Source organism: Struthio camelus, chromosome 1 (assembly GCF_040807025.1).
Source record: "Struthio camelus isolate bStrCam1 chromosome 1, bStrCam1.hap1, whole genome shotgun sequence".
Classification (NCBI taxonomy): Eukaryota; Metazoa; Chordata; class Aves; order Struthioniformes; family Struthionidae; genus Struthio; species Struthio camelus.
Window position 1 is genome coordinate 168,738,751 of NC_090942.1, and position 19,606 is coordinate 168,758,356.

A 19,606-nucleotide genomic window follows, 5' to 3' on the forward strand; every position below is an offset into this window, starting at 1 on the left:
TTTCTCTGTAGTATACAGTTTCCAACGTTATTTTGAAAGCTCACTTTTTCTGTGGAAAGAAGTTGATGCACTCAGTAATAGAGAGACTGGTTCTGAGAGTACATTAGTTCTAATTTGGAAGTATAATTACAAATGCTGCTGGGAAGGTCATATTTCAAAAATAATGATGTTAAATCTCTCCTGTAGGAAAGGTCTTATGGTTTGAGAATCTCTTTCCTTCTACTTAACTGATCGGTAATGCCTTACCATCATTATGAACACATGAGCACTGCCTGGTAGCATGATAAAATATTCAAGGCTTGTGGCATCAACAATTTTCTGTTACTTTTCTTCTGATCTAAAACATAAAGTTGATGAATGTCAGTTCTTCAATTCTGAGAGGTTTAAACAAACAAAAAAGAGATGAAAGACTCTATGTCATAAGCTCAGCAGGCTGATACTATAAAATACTTCTCATGTCTTAAGATTGGAATTAAACACTAGCCTTTCTCTTTGTTCAGAGCACTATTTAATGGAAGGATAATGTAAACCTAGATACAAAATATTCCTCCTTGAGTTTTAGTTTTAAGTTTCACACACTCTTTCAATTCCCTCACTCCACCAAAAAAAGTACTGATCTTATGAGGTCGTTACAAAGATATCATCTTTGTACAAAACTCAGCTGTCAAGGTTTTATCTAGGAGAAAACTGACAGCTAGAAAACTTTTTAAATTTCCTCACTTCAGATCAAAAGGGGAAAACTGAGTCATCCTCTGTCTAACTATTCAGAATATTTTCATCAGAATTGTATCCATTTTAAAATGTGTGTTATCTCAGCTTCTTCTTCCCAAGAAATATGGCAGTAGTAAGCTACAATGGAGCCGGCTTGTAAAATGTTGGATACCTTTTACTCAGTCCAAAAATTGAAGGTAACTATAGATATTACATCGTTTTTTAAAATAAAGTCTGCAATACTACTGAGGTATTTTTTTTTTGCAATTTCTAGGATCTTTTGGTTAAAATTCTTAATTTGTAGAAAGGAAAGAGCACTTAAGATGTTAAAATGCAGAAGTAGGTGTGAAATTTTTTCTAAAGCTCTCTAGAGCAAAGTAAAATCCTCAAGTAGTTTTACAGGCACTAACCTTTCTTAACAAGACCAGAATGTGAAGCTATTTCTATATGAGCTCAGAAATGTTGAAGCTGACTTTCTAGTTTTTAGCAATGCAGGTGAATATCATTTGCATGAAAGCTTATATAGTCTTCTGTCTCCAGGATTCTCCTTTCTTCTGGAAGGGACAGAAGGGTGCCAAATGTTACTTTGTACACAAAGATAAGATAAATGTTCATTTTAATCTCCAGGGCACTGAGAAAAGTAACGATCAAACAAGAGAGCTTGAAGTTGTCTACTGATAAATGTGGAACTGCTTCCAGTTCCATGGAGGACAGAGAGACTAACAAAAAGAGTAATACTCCGATTATGCAGGTAACTATAGCCCTTGTGCAAAGCTCAAGGAAGGCAAGGAGAGATTTTTATTTACTTTTCTGTGATTTATACCAGGTTCTATATCTCTTTCCTCCTACATTCAATTCTCTTTCCCAGGCTGGAGCAGAAGGGTTTCTAGTATTTGTAATACAAACTCCTGTTCCTGACCTTTTTGATGACATAGTTTATATATTTTCTTACTCTTCCCTAGCGTTCAAAGGTTTTTGCTCCTTGGGGCTTACACAGAAGATGCAAGTAAGTAGCCTGTGAGATCTTCAGGGCAAACATTTTTCTTGGTTCTGCCTGTGCATAAAGCACACTCTTCACACTATAAAAATAAATCTTCCCTCTCACCATCATCTCTGGTAGGCACCTGGACAAATTTCATATTAAGTAATTGCTTTCGGCTTGCTCCTTCGAAGTGCAGAGTGCCTTCAGTCCGTACTGAATCTGAGGGGAGGGAGTGAGGTTTCTCAGCATCTCATTACAAATAGCCAGCACCTTTCCTAAGTGGGACCTCTCCCATAACATTTTATTTGTATGAAAAGTTATCCTTTATTTCCATTTAAAATATCTGAGTCATCTGTGGAATTTAAATATGTATTTTAATCACTTTTCTATTTTTATATGGCAACCAGCTCTAGATTACTAAAGTAATACGCCTGCTATATTACATTTTGTTTCTTCCCTTCTGAACATATAAAAGGCGATTCAATTCATCTTGCAATGTACTGAATGAGTGCATCGCAGACTATTCTTTCTGGATAAATTAAAGCTTGATGAGAAATATGAAATTGGCCAAATACTGCTGATAATGGCTGAATTTTAATAGGGGCTAATATGGGCTTTGCATAACATTCACAATTCAGCTTAGCAAGTGCTTTGACATTGTTTGAGGCATTGTGAAATCACCATCAAGGTATATACTAAATGTTAAATCAAAAGAAAACAGGGCAATTAAGAGAATAAATTTTACTCAGAGGATCCACATCACAGGAATCTGTGGCCTATGGCTGACACAATGAGTAGAAATTCTTTGCTTTCTTTATCTTGGAAAGGATATATTAAATGCAAAAATAAGACCTGAAATAGAGATTACAGATAAATAAATATGTAAATGTGAATTTTAAATGGTCTTCAAAATAAGAAAATAAGACTTCAAAATATGCAATTTTTTATATACATATATATTAAAAAGATATCCTACAAGTCTATGATGGTTTCCCAGTCAGAACTACTTTCTCAGACTTATCAATGGATCCTGGTCACCAGTCTAAACATCCACAATTATCTAATTTCTGTGAATACAGAAAGTAATCTTAAGTGTTTAAGAACATTTGAGTGCTTAAAATTATTTGAACACACACATTTCAATTCAGGAAGATTTTAAGTGAGGCAAAAAACCTCTGTGGTTTGTTTTGACATCTGAGAAAATTTCTGGTGAAAAGTTCTTCATATGCTTAAAATATTGCTTTTCTGGAAACATAACGTCTTTCTGAAATGGATAGAAATAGCTGAACCAATATATCCTGTGCGTTTACGAAACAAAAAGTAAGGGCTCTCCTTTCTAGGTCTTTGAAGTACCTGATTGATTGAGTATGCTCAGAAATACCAGCCAGAAATAAAGCAGCCGATAGTATCTATGCTTCTTCTAGTAGTCTTTATAGGATTAAAACCTGCATATTTTTATTCCTTGAGTAGTCTTCTCATCAACAGGGAATATCTGGTAAGACTCCAGTCATTCTGTTGGAAAGGGGCCACTATGATGCCAGGAATGCAAAAGAGCTGTATGTCCAAAAGACTAATTGAGAAAAATTGTGGCAGTGTAGAAAAGTTTCAAAATAATCTTTTTGGGCAAGCTTAGATTCGCATTTCGTGCTTTTTCTCTGATCCATTTGCTTAAATGATTCAAAATTAATAATCACTGCCTAATTATTTCACCATCTTTTCTTTTGGATACAAGCTTTTTACTTGCCTGTTATATATGTATAGATCTGCCACCTGAGATAGAAGGAGTTTCAGTAATAAAAAAAGATGATCCTTTTTATTTTATTTATGATAAACAACACCTCACACATGCTTTATCCTATAGATTTGCTCATATGTAGACCAGACGAAGATTTGTGTGATCTCTTTGGCAGTCAAAATATTGTGCTCTGATGCATCTTAATACGTGTTCCTGGGAGTCAGAGGATGTCAAGTAGAAAAGAGGCCAGGATTAATTATGTTGTAATAAGATTAGATACATGTTTTGGAGTCAGCTGAGAGAGTGGGAAGAAGTAGGAAGAATGATTGATGTCACTTCCCACTGTGCTTTCAGAGGAGTCTGAAGACCATATCACTATTGCTACTAAATATACCACAGCTTCTAGACTTGTCAAAGTAGTAAATTTTATAAGCTTTTTTTGCATAAGCAATCACTCTGTTTCCTTTTCAAAGTATGATTACATCTTTTGCTCTCTATATGAAGTCTCAGGCAAGATCAAGGTCCTCAAGGGCAACATATCATAGCGTGATCAGGTATACTATGTAGTGCTACTAGAAGTCGGATTAGTAATTTGTCATATTCTTTTACACTGTCCCTAATTAGTCCTGCCAAACTGCTCAGGCATCATTTGCTCCAGAAATTTCAGTCACAGGAGGAAGGGGGAAATGTGTTTTTCCCTTTCAACTACATTTCAAAGGTCAGTTACTTAAACAGGTGATATATTTAAGAGTGATAGTTCCCTGTGTGATCCCTCCTTGCTCACTGAGGCCAATTAAGGGGTCATGAATTATATATGGCAGTTCTTGGCTGTTCAGTAAAAGAAGAGGTGTCCCAGGGCTTTAGCTGCTGTTTTGGAATTTCCTACAAAAATAGACAATATTTGTTTTTCAGAGGGAATGTCTGGCTCTTCATCAAAAAACCTTCCAGAAACTCTTTGCCCTCAAATAAATAAAGAGTGTATTCTATTTGAGGAGATTTGTATAGACACATAATTTTGATTTCATTCTGTGTATGTCTCAAATGCTGTAAGGATTAGAACTAAGAATGATACGGTGTGAGAAAGAAGGAGAGAGAATTAGCAATTGAAAGATCAATAAAATTAAATGATTAAGATCTATATTAACATAATCAACATGTATGTCAGTAATATGCTATATTGTGTTATATGTGTAATTCCCATGCATTTGAGGCATATAGTGGAAAGATTACAGTCATTAGAATGCTACCATGATTATCAATCTCTGTAGTCTATTCACTCAATGTTTTACTAAAGTTCAAAATTAACTCTCCTATTTTTAAATAAAACTATATCAGCAAAAATTCTATTACAAAGTTACAGCTCCTACCAATAAACACATGTAATCATTTAAAACATTCTATTAATACATACTACATGCTATCTAAGCAAAGAGGATATTTCCTGAATAAGGAACGTATAACTACTGTTTCCATAAAATCAGATCATCAAAATGGGATTGCACAGCTAGAAAGGGTTAGTAAATTTGAAATGCAGAAATGTCAAGACAAAATTGGAGACTTCCAGAGGGATAGAAGAAAGAAATGAATGTGGCACGGCAAAGTAGAAAACCTTTATTTCAGCTGCAAATGTGGACCTAATACAGTATTTACATTTGGTAAGTTGCCCATTATTGTGCATCAGGTAGCTTGTCTTTTAATTACATTAGGAAGATACAAAATTAATCAAAAATCAGGTATTTCCCTTCACTGTCTCAGAAATACGAGGAGTCCAGCCTTGATAGAACTCTCCACCGACAAAAAAAAGCAAGCAAGCCACTGGCTGCTTCTTTGAGTTCCCCCTTGCAAATAAATGCCTGTTAACTCAGATGTGATTTTGGGAAAAAAGGAAGTGGTCAGACAAGACCACATAGATTACAACCAGTGTGTCTGATATAAATCAGGTGGATTTGAAAGCAATTACTACAACACATCCTGAAGCGTAGATCCATATATAGATATACCTATACACACACACACACACATCCATATACGTTTGCCTTGCTACAAAATCTTCAGCAATTCTAATGACTCAGGTAATGTGGGAGGTGGGAGTACACCACCGAGCTCCTGCCAGCTCAAGATCTGCTATCTTGCAAAAAGACAATGTTGGGCTCTTTGTGTGAAGCAGCATCCCCGGCACTTACTGACTGGTGATCAGCTAATGGTAGTATCCTACCTTGCCAGACTCCTGCTGAGCTCTTGAATGTGAGGAAACTGCTGCCTTTCATACCACGAGCTGTCAGCTCATGCAAAATGGGGGTTTTATAGAAACCGTGAGATAGGAGCAGGTGCCTCGTTAGATATTGACAGTTGTCTGTGCTTGGAAAAGGAAAGGCTTCCCACTCTCGCTGACTCCCTGCAGATTCTGTAAAGCAGACTGTCCTTCTCTTTGCGAGGCAAAAGCAGGGTGCTGTCAGAAAACAAAATCAAGGAAAAATACTGACATTGTAATTGAGAATGCAGACCTTTGTTTGAAAATGTGGTAAAATGACATGTCATCTCGCTCAACCCACTGTGCTGAATCCTTTTAGATTTTTCTAGGCTTTCACATCAATTTTTATACCTTTTTTCGTATTTATAAATATAATATACAAGCAAGTTTTTTCACTTCTCTCTTACCGTGTTTCTGACGCCCTCTAATCCTCTGTAAAGTCCACCTCGCTGTAAACTAACTACCCCCTTAACGTCTTTTATTCTTGCTGATGTTAGGACATTGTTCCTTGAGCAATAAGCAGGCATTCAAAGGCAACTACCACTCCCCTGAGGCCTCTTAAAACTGGAAGTATGCTCCACAGACTCTGAAGCAACCATATGGTACACATTAAAATGATGTAAGACTTCATGTCTCCTCAGAGATAGTAGGAAAAAAATGGAGTTAACCTCACCTGGTTTTATCCAGAATAGTTTGGGAGAACTAAAAATGGGAAGTGTTTGTGCTCTACCCGTTTAATAGGGTTATGTCTTTGTTATGATAAAAAAAATGCATGTAAATAGGCTAGTCTTAAACATGAAGTAAAATCCACTAAAGATATTGCAGAGTTTTTGCCTAAGGAATTTATCTCATCGAAGACAATATTTCTTTGTAAATCAAACAGAAGGACTGAATCTGGGAAGTCATGGGAGAGTTGTATTCAATATTTTAAGCTAATTTTATCTCTTTTTGAGTTTTTATCTTGGAAATAAGCAAGGCCTTATTTGAAGGCAGAGTGTTTTTTTGTTAAGAACAGTGTTTGTCCATTTCTAAGTGGTGAAACTGAACATTGTAGTACTAGGTACACTGTGTCCACAGTCCAAGCCAATATGGCATGCAGTCAGCCTGTTTTTCAGTCCTTCTCCATTTAAGACATTTCTTATCATAAGTCTATGAACTAAGGGTATTGGAATGTGTTAACTAATTTGGTTACTAAAAAGCTTTAAGAATGTGGAACTAATATGAAATGAATAAAACATTATCATTTATTCATAGCACTTGCAACTGTAGTTCATCCTCCACTGTTTATCTCTAAAACGCCAATCTAGGTAAAAAGTACTGGAGATAAAGACAGTGAACCTGATTCTTAAATCTGCTGTTGTGATGCAACAGAATACTCAGTGGATCTTTTTTCTGCAATATAACCCGTTCATTATAACTTTTAATGAAAAGCATAGAGACAGATGATAGCTTGGACTTTGTTGCATACCTTACCCCCAGCTACCACGCTAGTCTTTAGGGATGCTTGCAAATGTGTTTTTAGCAGATGCGCTGGATGTCCCTACATTGGAAGAACACAAAGACAATTATCTTTGCTCTCTCTCAGTAAACTCTAAGCCAAACCTAAACATCTGGGCCTTCTTTCAGTTCCTGTTTGTATAATATCTAGTACATACTGAGCCCTATATGAGCAAATATATAGTTAAAAAGCTCATCCTACCCATATAGTATTAGAGAAGCTTAACTTTGCCTAAGAAGGTGTGTCAAAATATGGCAAATATTATTTGAATGACTCTTGACTACCTGGAATTACATTTTTTTTCAGTCATTATGTCTGTCTCTGCACCCAAGAACAACAATGATCCCATAAGAGTTTAGGACTATTCATAACCTTGGCAACCCATTGGCAGATGCTTTTAACAGAAGACGCAATTGTGGCCATCAGCCACTACTTCAGAGGGTTTCTCTTGCCAGAAGCATTGTGTCTGTTCATCAGGGTTTAGCCTAAACCAGCTTGCTTTCCCTCAGGACTCTGTCCATGCCAGGCACAGAGTTACTAGAGGATCAGCATTGCTTGGTTTTGATGTGGAAATGGAAAACTGAGCATCACTGGAATATTGATGACGATGAAGCTCATCATTGCACCTCACATCTTTGCCAGTTGCGTTCTCCAGGTCTGTGTAGCAAGTTACAAGACTGAAAGCTGCACAATGCTGCTTGTATTAATCCCAAAAGTGGAGGGACACTGAGTCAATGCATACACTTCTAATGCTGTGAGAAAAGGTGTAAATGAGCCACCCTACTGCAATTCCTTAAACCTATGTCACATCTATAACTTTAGTCTACATGAACCTATTAAACACCTTCTTCATAGGAAAAAAAAGATTGTAAAATTGCAGAATAGGAGATAATTAGAAATATTACTACTATGAGAAGACTCAGAAGACCAAAACTTGAACATTCAAATGTAATGTTTAGATAAATTTTAATAGCATTGTGTTTCAGATAATTCTGATCAAATTAATAGTGGATGGCAGAAATGAAAGGAGAGTATCTCATAAGAACTAGGATGAGGTGGCATTTGCGCCTTCTCTTTCCCCAGCTCAAGTTATTTCTGACAAACTGTATTTCCCACCCTTCTAACATATCTACCATGTTCTGTCACCAAACACATGGACTATCATAAAGTATGAATGTAGCTCACCCAGAAAACATTAAAAAATCCAGTTCTGGTGTTAATACAAGGTCCAGGAACAACTTGCTCGATTTTACCAGTCATGAAAGGAATAGATTCAGCTCTCCGGGTAGAGGTGCTCTGAGGACAACTGAATCTCTAACAGTGTTACTGAGTGAAGGTGAAGTAAGGACAGCAGTGCATTAGCTCTTTCATGTTCTCCTAAAACTTTGTGACCATTAATATATTATGTCAAGTTTGGTGGATTTCTCTTTTGTATGTATCAGGACATTTCCACTTTCTCTTCATTTAGCTGTACAAATACAACATTTAATTAAATTATTTAGTTGTTTTTCAACATATATTTATTTTACAGTGCACAAAATCAAACCTTTAATTAACTAATATTCATGTATTTCTAACATTTTATTCATTGCAGACTACCCTGAAAACAAGGCATTTCATGTAAAACAACAGAAAGCCTCTCTCCATTCTTCCTCTAAGAGACTTTATGTATTCAAATACTGTGTTTCATTAAAAAATCAACTGTTTACTTTTCTGGTTTAGCCTATGCTTCAGAAACGTTTCTATCCAGCCATAACTAACGTGTATTCATACCTGCAATGCTGGGAGCTGAAGTGCTCTCAGTTTTTGTTGGGGCTACCCTCCTTTATCCATTAAATTACCTTAGGGGAAGCTGGCACTTCTGAGGAAGCCTAAATTTCATGCAAACTTCTGTTAGACAACTTTTTTGGTAAAAGTGGTGCAACTGAGCACTGGGCAGAAGACTTACTGGGTTTGTCAAATCTTGTCCAGGTTTAACGCAAGTGTAGGAAACCCTGAAAGCAGCAGGCAGCGCTGTCAACATTGTTCTACTTGGAATATAAAGGAAATATTTATGCATACATTTCCCCTCAGGTCCAGCCACTGCCTGCTGGATAAACAGTAGATTTTGAAAACTATATACCTGTAGCGGTCAAACATAATCCTCCTCTTTCTTTTCTCTTCAATCTTCCAGCCTTGCTGGTGAGCTAGGCAGAATAACAATAAACTGTTAGACACCTTAAAGATTGGTCTTTTAGAAGTCTTATTTTACCTGAAAACGCTTACTTTTAAAGATGTCATTTCACCTTGGTTTTATAGTAGGTTTGAGAAAACAATGCAATCCCTTTGAAGTGAAAATAGCCAAAATTAAAGCTTTTTCTGTTTAACCTACTTTTTAGAAAACATTTCAAGAGACAAAATGGCTTAAAAGCAGACATTTTGTCAGGAGCCATGAGCTTCAGAAAAGCTGAACACCAGCTCTCCAGCACATTTCTAATTAAATATGCAATTAAAAAGCTTTCAGTGGCCCCTAAGGCTTCCCAGCCTAGTTAATAGAAAACTTCTCATCTTACTTTAACAAGCAAGATAAAACTTCTTAAAAAAAAGCACTGTTAAATAAAATGCCTTCCTACTTTGTTCCCTCACTGTGCTTCATGAATTTATTGTATCCTGAATCACATGGCTCAGGGTTTTAAAAGAAAAAGTAATAAAGACAAAAATATTAAGCAAGTATGTTAAGATGCTGCAGTAATACAGATTTTAGGTGTTTTTTTGATTGAAAAAGATAATATGCAAGTTACATTAAAGGCTATTGTGTATTAAGTGACATTTAAAAGGTCTCATTACTTGCAGATTTGAATTTTAGTATAAAAATTCATATGAACTCATATGAATATGAATTCATATGAATTCATATTCCTCCATTCAGACGGAGGAATTTTAATTTTAGTTGGATTATCAACCGTGTTCCACCTCCTTTTCCAAGGAGCAGGTAGGGGAAGTTCAATTATAGCAGCACAAATTGTAGGATGTTGGTTTTTTTAGCTCTTCCTTCTCCAAAGGCTTTCTTTTTTTCTTTTTCTTTTTCTTTTTCTTTTTCTTTTTCTTTTTCTTTTTCTTTTTCTTTTTCTTTTTCTTTTTCTTTTTCTTTTTCTTTTTCTTTTTCTTTTTCTTTTTTTTTGTGTGCTGCAGTTCTGAGATTGAGGTAAATAAGAAAGTTATATGTGAAAAAGTGCGTGTAGACACCTATGATAGATGGGAGTAGTCAGACTGCAGGGGAGGAATGGGCACAGTCCTGATATCAAAGGAGGGTCAAAGTGGGACAGTGTTCAGGGAAACCCTGGAGAGGAAATCTATGAGAAACCACCACGTGGAAAGTATCCAGGGGCATACTGGATATGCTTTGTGCAGCCAAAGAGGGGATAACATCAGTATGGGTAAACATTAATATGAATACATCGTGGAAAAATTCCTACATGGAAATATTGCTTTGAATTCTGGTGGCTGGAATGTTTCTCACACCTGCATTAATCATAATAATCAAGGCAGCTAAGTTTACCGATGAGTCATATATTTCTTTTGTCAGTTCTCCCTTCGCACCACTAATGCTTCATCATTTCATATGCAAATCCATCTTTGTTTGTTCATAAAATTAGTAGTCATCATCTCAACCCACCATATGTTGAGGGGGCATAACAGTGCTAGAACAGCATATAGATAGCTTCTAAATTCTTCATCGCATAAGCAAACGTCTCTTTAAGCCATGCAATAAATGTCTGTGGCACAAACACACTGTGCAATAAATGTTTTGTCACAAAAGATTTTATGTAAAAGGCAAGGTACAGATAGTAGGAAAGATGATCCCTTTTCTCTGCAGTCAATTTGACGGTCTTCTTGAAAAAGGGATTCTCCTTAGTTCACATTTCTAAGTACATTATGTAAATAAAACAAGTTGTACCTAAAATAAGTTCATTCTTGGAATTACTGATTTCTGCTTTTTCTAGAAAGCTTACTTGCAAAGTTCTGTCATCAGCTACTACTCCAGAAAGAGATACTGTAGTGTCAGAACGGGAAACTACTGTGAGAAGAAGAGGATTTAGACTATTATGCTGAACTGGACCTTCCCATTGTTTTTATAGGTCTAAATACCCAGAAGATCTGAAGAGGCATACTGTGATCTCATTAAATGAAAATAGGAAAGTTATGTTAGAGTAAATGTATTCATTTTAGTCACTAGACTATTATAGTCTCTCTTTAACAATATTTCTCTCTAGAATTTTAATTAAATAATAAAAAAGAGCCTTACAAACAGATAAGTTTAACATGTTAAACATTTGAAGGTGTTCTCCTAAAAAATAACCTAGTCATCACTTGTCTTTCTGCATCTCTCTTTTGGAACATGAATAATTTGCAAACTATGTAGAAAACTTTCCATCAACATTTTGAAACGTAAAGAAATAGCTTACACAGAAAACAGACATATTTGTCATTTATATCTCCTCACATCCAGATTTCTCAAAGCTTCTTTTTAGGTTTTTAACTTTGCTAGGAGCATTTTTTAACAAGTGATTCATGTCTTCATGTGGCTATTTCATTTCAATATCTGAAAGTAATATAGACATATGTGATAAAGTAATAATTAATTTATTAATACTAAACAGCAGCAACAGAAATATCTATCTTAAAAGATAAGTGCACATTTTCAATCAGTGGTGACTATGAAAAGGGAACTGCATAAACACATTCAAAGAAATCCAACTGAAGCAATTTATGATGCCCTCAAGGAATGATGACATGCTAAGTGATTTTAAAGATTTAATTTCCCCAAGTCTTCTGAAAATACAGAAATGCAAAGCATTCTTTTCTTCCTGAACTATAGGGCCTTGTCCAAAAGACAACCTTCTCCTTTTTGGCTGCTCCTCTTATGGAAAATCTTCGGGCTTCCTTGGCTTTGCACATACAAAAGCTGCTCTGTAACTTGATGGACCAGCTGCCTGTGATCAGTCTTTGCAAGGGTCAGAAATTTTAACTCTGTTTCATGCATTTTCATTTTATTTGCAGTTGAGTTGAAGGGAATAACAGAGCACAAAATCATATATCCAGTGTTCCTTTCAACATCCTCACGTATACATTTGTATCTGGTGACGAGGACGAGGGCAGATCCTGTCTGGCTCAATGAGTATCACGCAGTTGGGAAACGCATGGATTGAATGTGTGCTCTTTGTTGCCTGATCTATTCTGGGTTTTACTCAGGGAGAATAAATACCTTGGAGTTAAATGAAAGTTTTCAGTTACGTAATTCTTTGAATTCCTTAACTAAAGAAGCTTAACTAAATTCTTTAACTAAAGAAACTCCTGGGATTATACTTCTGTAGCAAATATTCATGGTGTTGAGTCCAAAATTTGTGTTTTGGCAGCATTTTCTAATATTCTGAGAAAAGTTCTCAGACTAATTATTTTCTAGAATACTACTGTCAAGAGATGAACTCATCGAAAGAAAATTCCTTGCAAAGCTGAACTATTAAGATGCTAGGGAGAAGGAAATGAAGTGCATTTCACTATGTATCTTGATCAAGACTTACTCTTACTGCTGTGGAATTTATGTTTTATATTTGAAAAGACATGTAGGGTGAGGTCAATTTTACACAATTAGAATGAGAAAGTAGACTGAGAAATAAAAGTAATCTGCTTGAGAAGGTGAAAACTACAGAGATTTCCGCAGCAACAACAGTAGGACTGTGTTATCTAAATGGAGGGACTAAAAACAGTGAAAAGGTAAAAGGGGAAATATGGCCAATGTATCTGAAAGTGTGACTTCTGCATGTGCGTTTTGTATGCCTTTGAGGATTGTTATAATTTATCTTTATATGGGTGGTGGTGCTCAGAAGTGCCGAGAAGTAAGTTGTTTTAGATATAAGGAGACTGATAACATCAGCTGAGTTGTAGTTAAGGAAACGGCACAGGTGGACAATATTGCTGAAATAATCTGCAGTTCATCAGTTCTATAAGAAGAACAGGCAAACTCATTGCTATTGAGGCCTGCATCTCCAAGATCAAAGTTAGAATACAGCCCTAAAAGCTGCAGTTTCAAGTACCTATGTTAAAAATAGTGCAGAATAGCAGATAGTATTGATATCTAATAATGGCTAGAGAAACCAGATAAATATGTCAGCTGCTATGGTTTCAATATTATTGAGACTATTTGAAGTAAATGAATTAGATACTAGGATATCAGAACCGTGGCAACATAACAAAATAATGTCCAAAAGTTTTCTTTGCTGAGTTAACCTGAGCCACTTGGCTGGAAAAGCTGGAAGGCCAAAGAGTTGTAAGTACATTCCAAACATGAAAAGATCTTTTCCTCAAAATCAATTATTTATTTAAGAGGCATCACAGACTGATATTATTTAAGGAGGATATACAGAAGCCTAGATAAAGTAATGCTTCACCTGTATTGGTAAGGCCGTTACCTTAATCTTTATCTTTAAAGGTATTTGATTTATAATGATAAACACTGTATTAATTTAAATGAGATGACAAATTCTATGACCCATATAGAGTACATAGCTTAAAAATACCTGTGTGAATCCCAAACACATTATAATAATTTTTAGTATAGATTTATAAAATATAAACATTATTTGCACCATGCAAAGGCATATTTCTAGAAAACTGAACAACCTCTCCACTGCAAAAATATTTTTGTGTCTGGGTAGGAAAGGGACAAAGTAGTTTTAGGTCTACTCATGAAAAAGGTAAAAACGTTTAAGCCATTTATCCATCATAATAACTATGGTACTATTATAAGTAAAAGCTTCAAATACCTTTTCTTCCATGTCTTTATTTTCAAGGGGACTCAGAGAGATTTAGCAGCATGAGTCCCATTAGAATAGATCACATATCTAACTGAACATGCTCTGCTCTGAATATTGAGATGTTACAGCCCAATTCAGCAAACATATATTCAGGCAAGTAACTTTACTAACATTTGTATTCTCATTACATTCAGTGGAACTTTTCAGTTCTGTTAGTATTTGCAGGATCAAGCCACTAAGTTTAACATAGCAAAATGAACCGCTTGCAGTCCTAATTCTAAACAGAAGGATTGTTAAATACAAATGTATCAATCAATCATTTACTATAGTATTGTGGATCCATATTTCCTGAATTGAGCACAGCATGATTTTTCAGTCATCAGAAAGTTAGATTAACTTTCCTATGTTGAGAATTAACTGGTTTTTTTCTCCCTGAAGTTTTTCTTCAATAAGCAACGGCAAATATTTGTAGTTGGAGATTCCTACAGAATGAAAATCAATTAATTTTTCATTTTAATCTTCACACAGAGAAAGACATTGTAATGTTTTATGGGACTAGAAACTGTGGCAACTCTAAAAGTGGATAAGGGTAAGATCTAAATAAAATAACCAATATATCTTGCATCTTCACCTGTTATGAGCTATTACCATACTCAGAAGAACTAACTTAAGAACTCCATATACTGTAGTTCCTCTTGTGTTCTTAAGTTAATTTTAAAGGAGAAACTAATCCTTATGTATCTATATTTTGAGTGATGGCATTTTAATTAGATGCAAAGCTGCATGCCTCTTTTATTGGTGTCTTTGTTTTCAAAGGATGTCCTAGAAATCATCTTACTCAATAGCCATATCAGACCAAAAAAAAGGACATTGGAAGGTTAGAGCTCCCATAAGTGCACATATCTTGACAGAATGGTGAAAATTTCCACTACTACTTCAGCCAAAAAAAAAAAAAATCAACTAAAATTACATACCTTAAGTTAGAAAGGCACATTTTTTTAAAAGAAATTATGTTAGTTTTTCTGTGGTTGATTTATTATACAGACTTTTTTGGAAAAACAACAATATTTGTTTTCTCTTTAGTGGAAGAACTTTACCAGACATAGATGAACTGTGTAGGAATGAGTACACATATTTCCTGTCTATGTTAGGAAATTTGTGCATGTGCTATAGTCTGAAATCAGGGAAGTTGAGTGCTATAGTCATATAGAGAGTTGATGTGCTATAGTCTGAAATCAGAGTTGGAGTGCTCTTGCTAAAATTTAAGATGTCGAAAGCAAAATGAGATTCTCAGGAAGCAGTAATATTTTTTCTTATAGTTTCTTGCCAAACTCCAAAGTTGTTTGCCTAAGGTAATAACACAAACTTATCTTCTTATGATTCTTGCAGAACGTGAAATTGAATGTTGACATGGATGAACGAAGCTGTGATTAGGATGGACCTCCCTGGGAAACACTGCTGTCATATAACTTACATTATACCTTGACAGAAAATCAGAGATCTTTCCTGGTGTTTATGACAAGCAAGAAAGTAATTTCTTTGAAATAAACTGCTGTTTTTTAAAGTGAATGTGTATATGTATTTGTGTGTCCTGCAAAACTGTATGTGAGCCCGATGAGGTAGATAAGAACTGTATTGTTGAGAACACTTTTTCCACGTGAATACTTCTGTACATCTCAAGTTCATTTCCTAGCACAGAAGAGCACAGAGTGGATATATTATTTCTGGAATACTATTCACATTTCAGAGAAAACTCCCAAACAATCTTAACAGTCAAGGTTTTTCTTCCTTCTGGTGGTCTTGGTTTAAATATCACCAAATTGGCATTCGTAAACTGTCTGGAAATAAGACTTTGAATAGCATGCACCAGAGTTTAGCAACTAGGACTCAGGAAACTAGGTTTGATAAGCTTTCCTATTTTCCCTTCTTTACTGCAATTCGTATTTGGACACTTATTAATCACATTGACCGTTTTTCTACCCAGATATAAACTGTTAATTTAAAAGAAGGAAGCACAATTGCACCTTAAACTGTAAAGTTACTTCTTTGTTAAAATAAGGATTCTGGTTAGAAGTGAAAGGCAATAATACCATCCCTAAAACCTGTTTTAGGTGTCCAGTCTTCAAAACAAGCATCAAAAGAGTAGATTAAAGTAATGGTTAAAGGACACAGAGAAAATGGAAAGTTTTTGAAAATGTGATTATAAACAGTGTAGATGCAGCTTATCTAGGAGTAGGAAAAAAAAAAAAAAGCACCCCCCTCAACACACACCTTCACCAAAAGCACTAGGTGGTTTTAATACAGACAAAATAATCAAGAGTAAAATAGAGCTATATAAGTGGTATAAAACACTAAGTAGAATAATGAAAAGAAAGGATCACAGAATGAAATTAGGTGTAAAGGAAAAGCAAAGGTGGAAGGAAGATTACGCAAAAGGTTATGATTAAGAAGAAAATTTTCAAGTATATGAGGAACAAGAGGTCAGCAGGAGAAACAGCACACCCTTCAAAAGATGGCAAGGGTAATTTATTGTCAAAAAGAGGTATATATTGCTTAAAAAAAGAAGGTTTGCTTCAATGTTTAAAAAGGGTGATGAAGGACACCTGTAATAAGCAGACATAAATTTCTCAGGGGAGGAAGAAGAATAAATAGTAAGGCTAATCACATCAGAAGAGCTAATGAAGAAATTAGGACACCTAGCAGTCGATAAAACTGTCGGGCAAGATGAAGTCCCCTGAGGAATGCTTTAAAGTATGTAGCAAAAAAGCAGAAACAGCAACAGCAAAATAAAATTTTCCAGTCCTTAAAAGTTCTGAAGAAAAGTAGCCATAAGAAGCATGTGTATAACTAAAACTACAACAGCAGACAGAAATATGGTTTTCCTTTCTAATTGATATTTTCAGTAGTAACCCACAACATTCACATTCAAAACAGTTTTATTTTTATCACCAGAAGGTTAGGCAGTATTAACCTGAAGTAGGAATTAAAAAACTACTCATGTCTTCCAAGCATTTGTTGTAAGAGCCTACAGAAATATATTCTGAATCTGTGAATGCCAGTTTCCAAAAGAATTTGACTTATTAACATTCATTCAGTTACAGAGATTCTCAGCCTTTATTTCCTTCTGTGCACATAAATTTTTATTATCATTATTTTTATCATGAAAAGTAAAAACCAAAGAGTTAAAATTTGAAATTGTAGAGTTAAAATTGTGAATTATCTATCTGTTTTAAGGGAGGGTCAGAGTTAAATATCGTGAATACCTGTAGCTTATACTGGGTGCATTTTTAACTCATTCATCAAAAGGATATATGAACCAATCCAAAGGCCACTGAAGGTAGTGGCATTGTGTCTGTTAACTTCGGTTGCCTTTCAGTCAGATCACACTACATAGGGGTGTGTAGAGATACATTAAAACACGCTGCAGTCTTTGATTCTGTACTCCCCTCGCTGCTGGTGTCAAAAAGAGTATCTGACATGCTCCTGCAATAATAGAGGCACATGATATTCTGATTTTGCACCTATATGCTTTTTCTTTTTTGTGTAATAGCAGCTTCTAAAAAATCAGCCTTTATTCACAGCCATGTTTGAAGTACTTGCATTGCTTTGTTATAGTAAAGATAGAAGAGCTGAAAAATGGAATAAATCTTTATGATGCTAGTAGTTACGCTAAGTATATATAAGCAGGAAATACGCAAACTTTTCTTTGACAAGGGGAAACCATAAAATGCAATACGTCCTTCTCTCACATTATCTGCTTAGCATCTCAGAAAAACTACTCATGGGTTTAGATGTGAAAATTAATTCCGGAAAAACAACATTTGGGCAAATTCCAAGCAGTCTTAGTCATTCAGTCACCCTCAGATGACAGTGACATTGGAGTGTCCCCCAAAATGATAGCATGCACGTGTGAAAACAACCTAGTTTGTAACTATTAAGAAGTTCCTATTTTGAGGAAGTGGGCTTTGAACTATTTTTTTAAAACAAATGGCATGCCCACTTATTCTGCTCTCCTGTGAAATGAGAACTGGATTAACAGTTTGGTAGCCAGGAAGGCACTATTTTCTGCATATATATTTATGTATGCCTGTGTCCTGAAACTAACAATCTATTTCTAAAAGTATCACTGTGTTTCTCATTGCTATTCATAAATTCTTTAGTTATATTTATTTTCTTTTCTGTAATTCACAAACAATTTGTTGTAAGGACTAATGGGAAGTCTATTTTTCCCATGTAACAAGAGCTGGTCACATCCTAGCTTAGACAATGTGATAAAAGGATTTCATACACAAATGCCTGCCTGAAATTCAGGTGGAATTTTATCTCAGGCAGACATTTGTGTGTTAAACTCATTTATCAAATGGTTATTTATCTGCAGCAGGATGTGGGCAGTCTTTTTAAAGAACTGTATACACTAATACAGTACAATAAGTAGAATGAAAGAGTATTTCTTTCCTCTAATTATTATTTTATTTTAATATCCAGGCTGTAAAAGTTGCATTGCACAAAGTGCAAATGATCATGGAATCATCTGTTTTCCACAACTGAATCTTTTTTTTTTTTTGTTTTGTTTTGTTTCAAAATGCAAACAAAATATAAAGGTTCATAATGGAAAACAATTGGTATGAAACTAGATTTGCTATTTGAACTGTTATTTGTTATGTCCCAGGATATTAAAAATTTGTATTTAGTCTGTGCTGACTCTTTAAAAAGCTACACCAATCACTTTTTATTTTTGTGAAGACTGAGTTTTATTAATTACTTTCTCCAGTTTCTCTTCTTGCTCCCTAATGCTGTGCTTCAAACGGAACAGAACAGATCACTACAGATCTTATGTTTTCATATTTATTTTAGGGTTTTACAGGATTAAGCAGGAGAAGATGAGCTGTGAATGTGCAGATGCAGAAGGAAGTACAACATCTTCTAAATATAAACTACATCAATATTACTGAGATTACCATGCATGGACAGAACATGCATAAGGTGAGAAAAATTATTACAAATAAGTTTTTACCTTAATTTACTTGAAAAGTTTGCTTCAGCACAAAAACACTTGAAGATCATCGAAGTACAATCCTTTTGGACTAGATTCTGTCACTCTAGTCATCTTCAGTAGCACTGTTCTCTCCAAGCTGTCCTGTCAATGCTGGCCATATTATTTGTAGACAAACAAGCTACTTAAACTGAGTGTGGAGAATCTATTTATTTTAACAGTTACGTATTTTCAACCACATTAAAGATAATGTTGGAATGCCTTTTTTTTCAGAAACTGTATATCAAAACAATTATACTACCTTTTCAATGAACATATATGATTTCTTTCTTAATAACACTGAAGCTTTACATTTCGAGGATGCCTTCTGTATGGAAGTATGCTGAAAAGAATGGATGCCTCACTGAAATTTTTACATATTTATTATGCAATATGATATTCATCAGCAAGAAATGTACAGTTAGCATATTCTAGGCAGAAGTAAGGGAGTGCTATATTTATGCTGGCATCAGTGCTGCTATGATTAATTTATTTCAAAAATATTAACGTGAAAAGCTGTGCCAGTCCCCCCAGGCCAGATACAGAAACAAATACGTCATTGCATTTTCTCTAGCAATAACGTTTACTACCTAACTTTCACAG

The 19,606-nt window shown here is 35.1% G+C and overlaps 1 long non-coding RNA gene across 1 annotated transcript; it reads right to left on the minus strand.

Annotated features, from left to right (window-relative positions):
- Positions 1 to 270: 270 nt before the first annotated feature.
- LOC104146067 (uncharacterized) lies at positions 271 to 19,136 on the minus strand. Its single transcript, XR_694542.2, has 4 exons — positions 18,986 to 19,136; positions 9,300 to 9,363; positions 5,644 to 5,877; positions 271 to 337 (listed from the first exon to the last, which is right to left on the minus strand). It is a non-coding gene; the product is annotated as an uncharacterized lncRNA (long non-coding RNA).
- Positions 19,137 to 19,606: the final 470 nt, after the last annotated feature.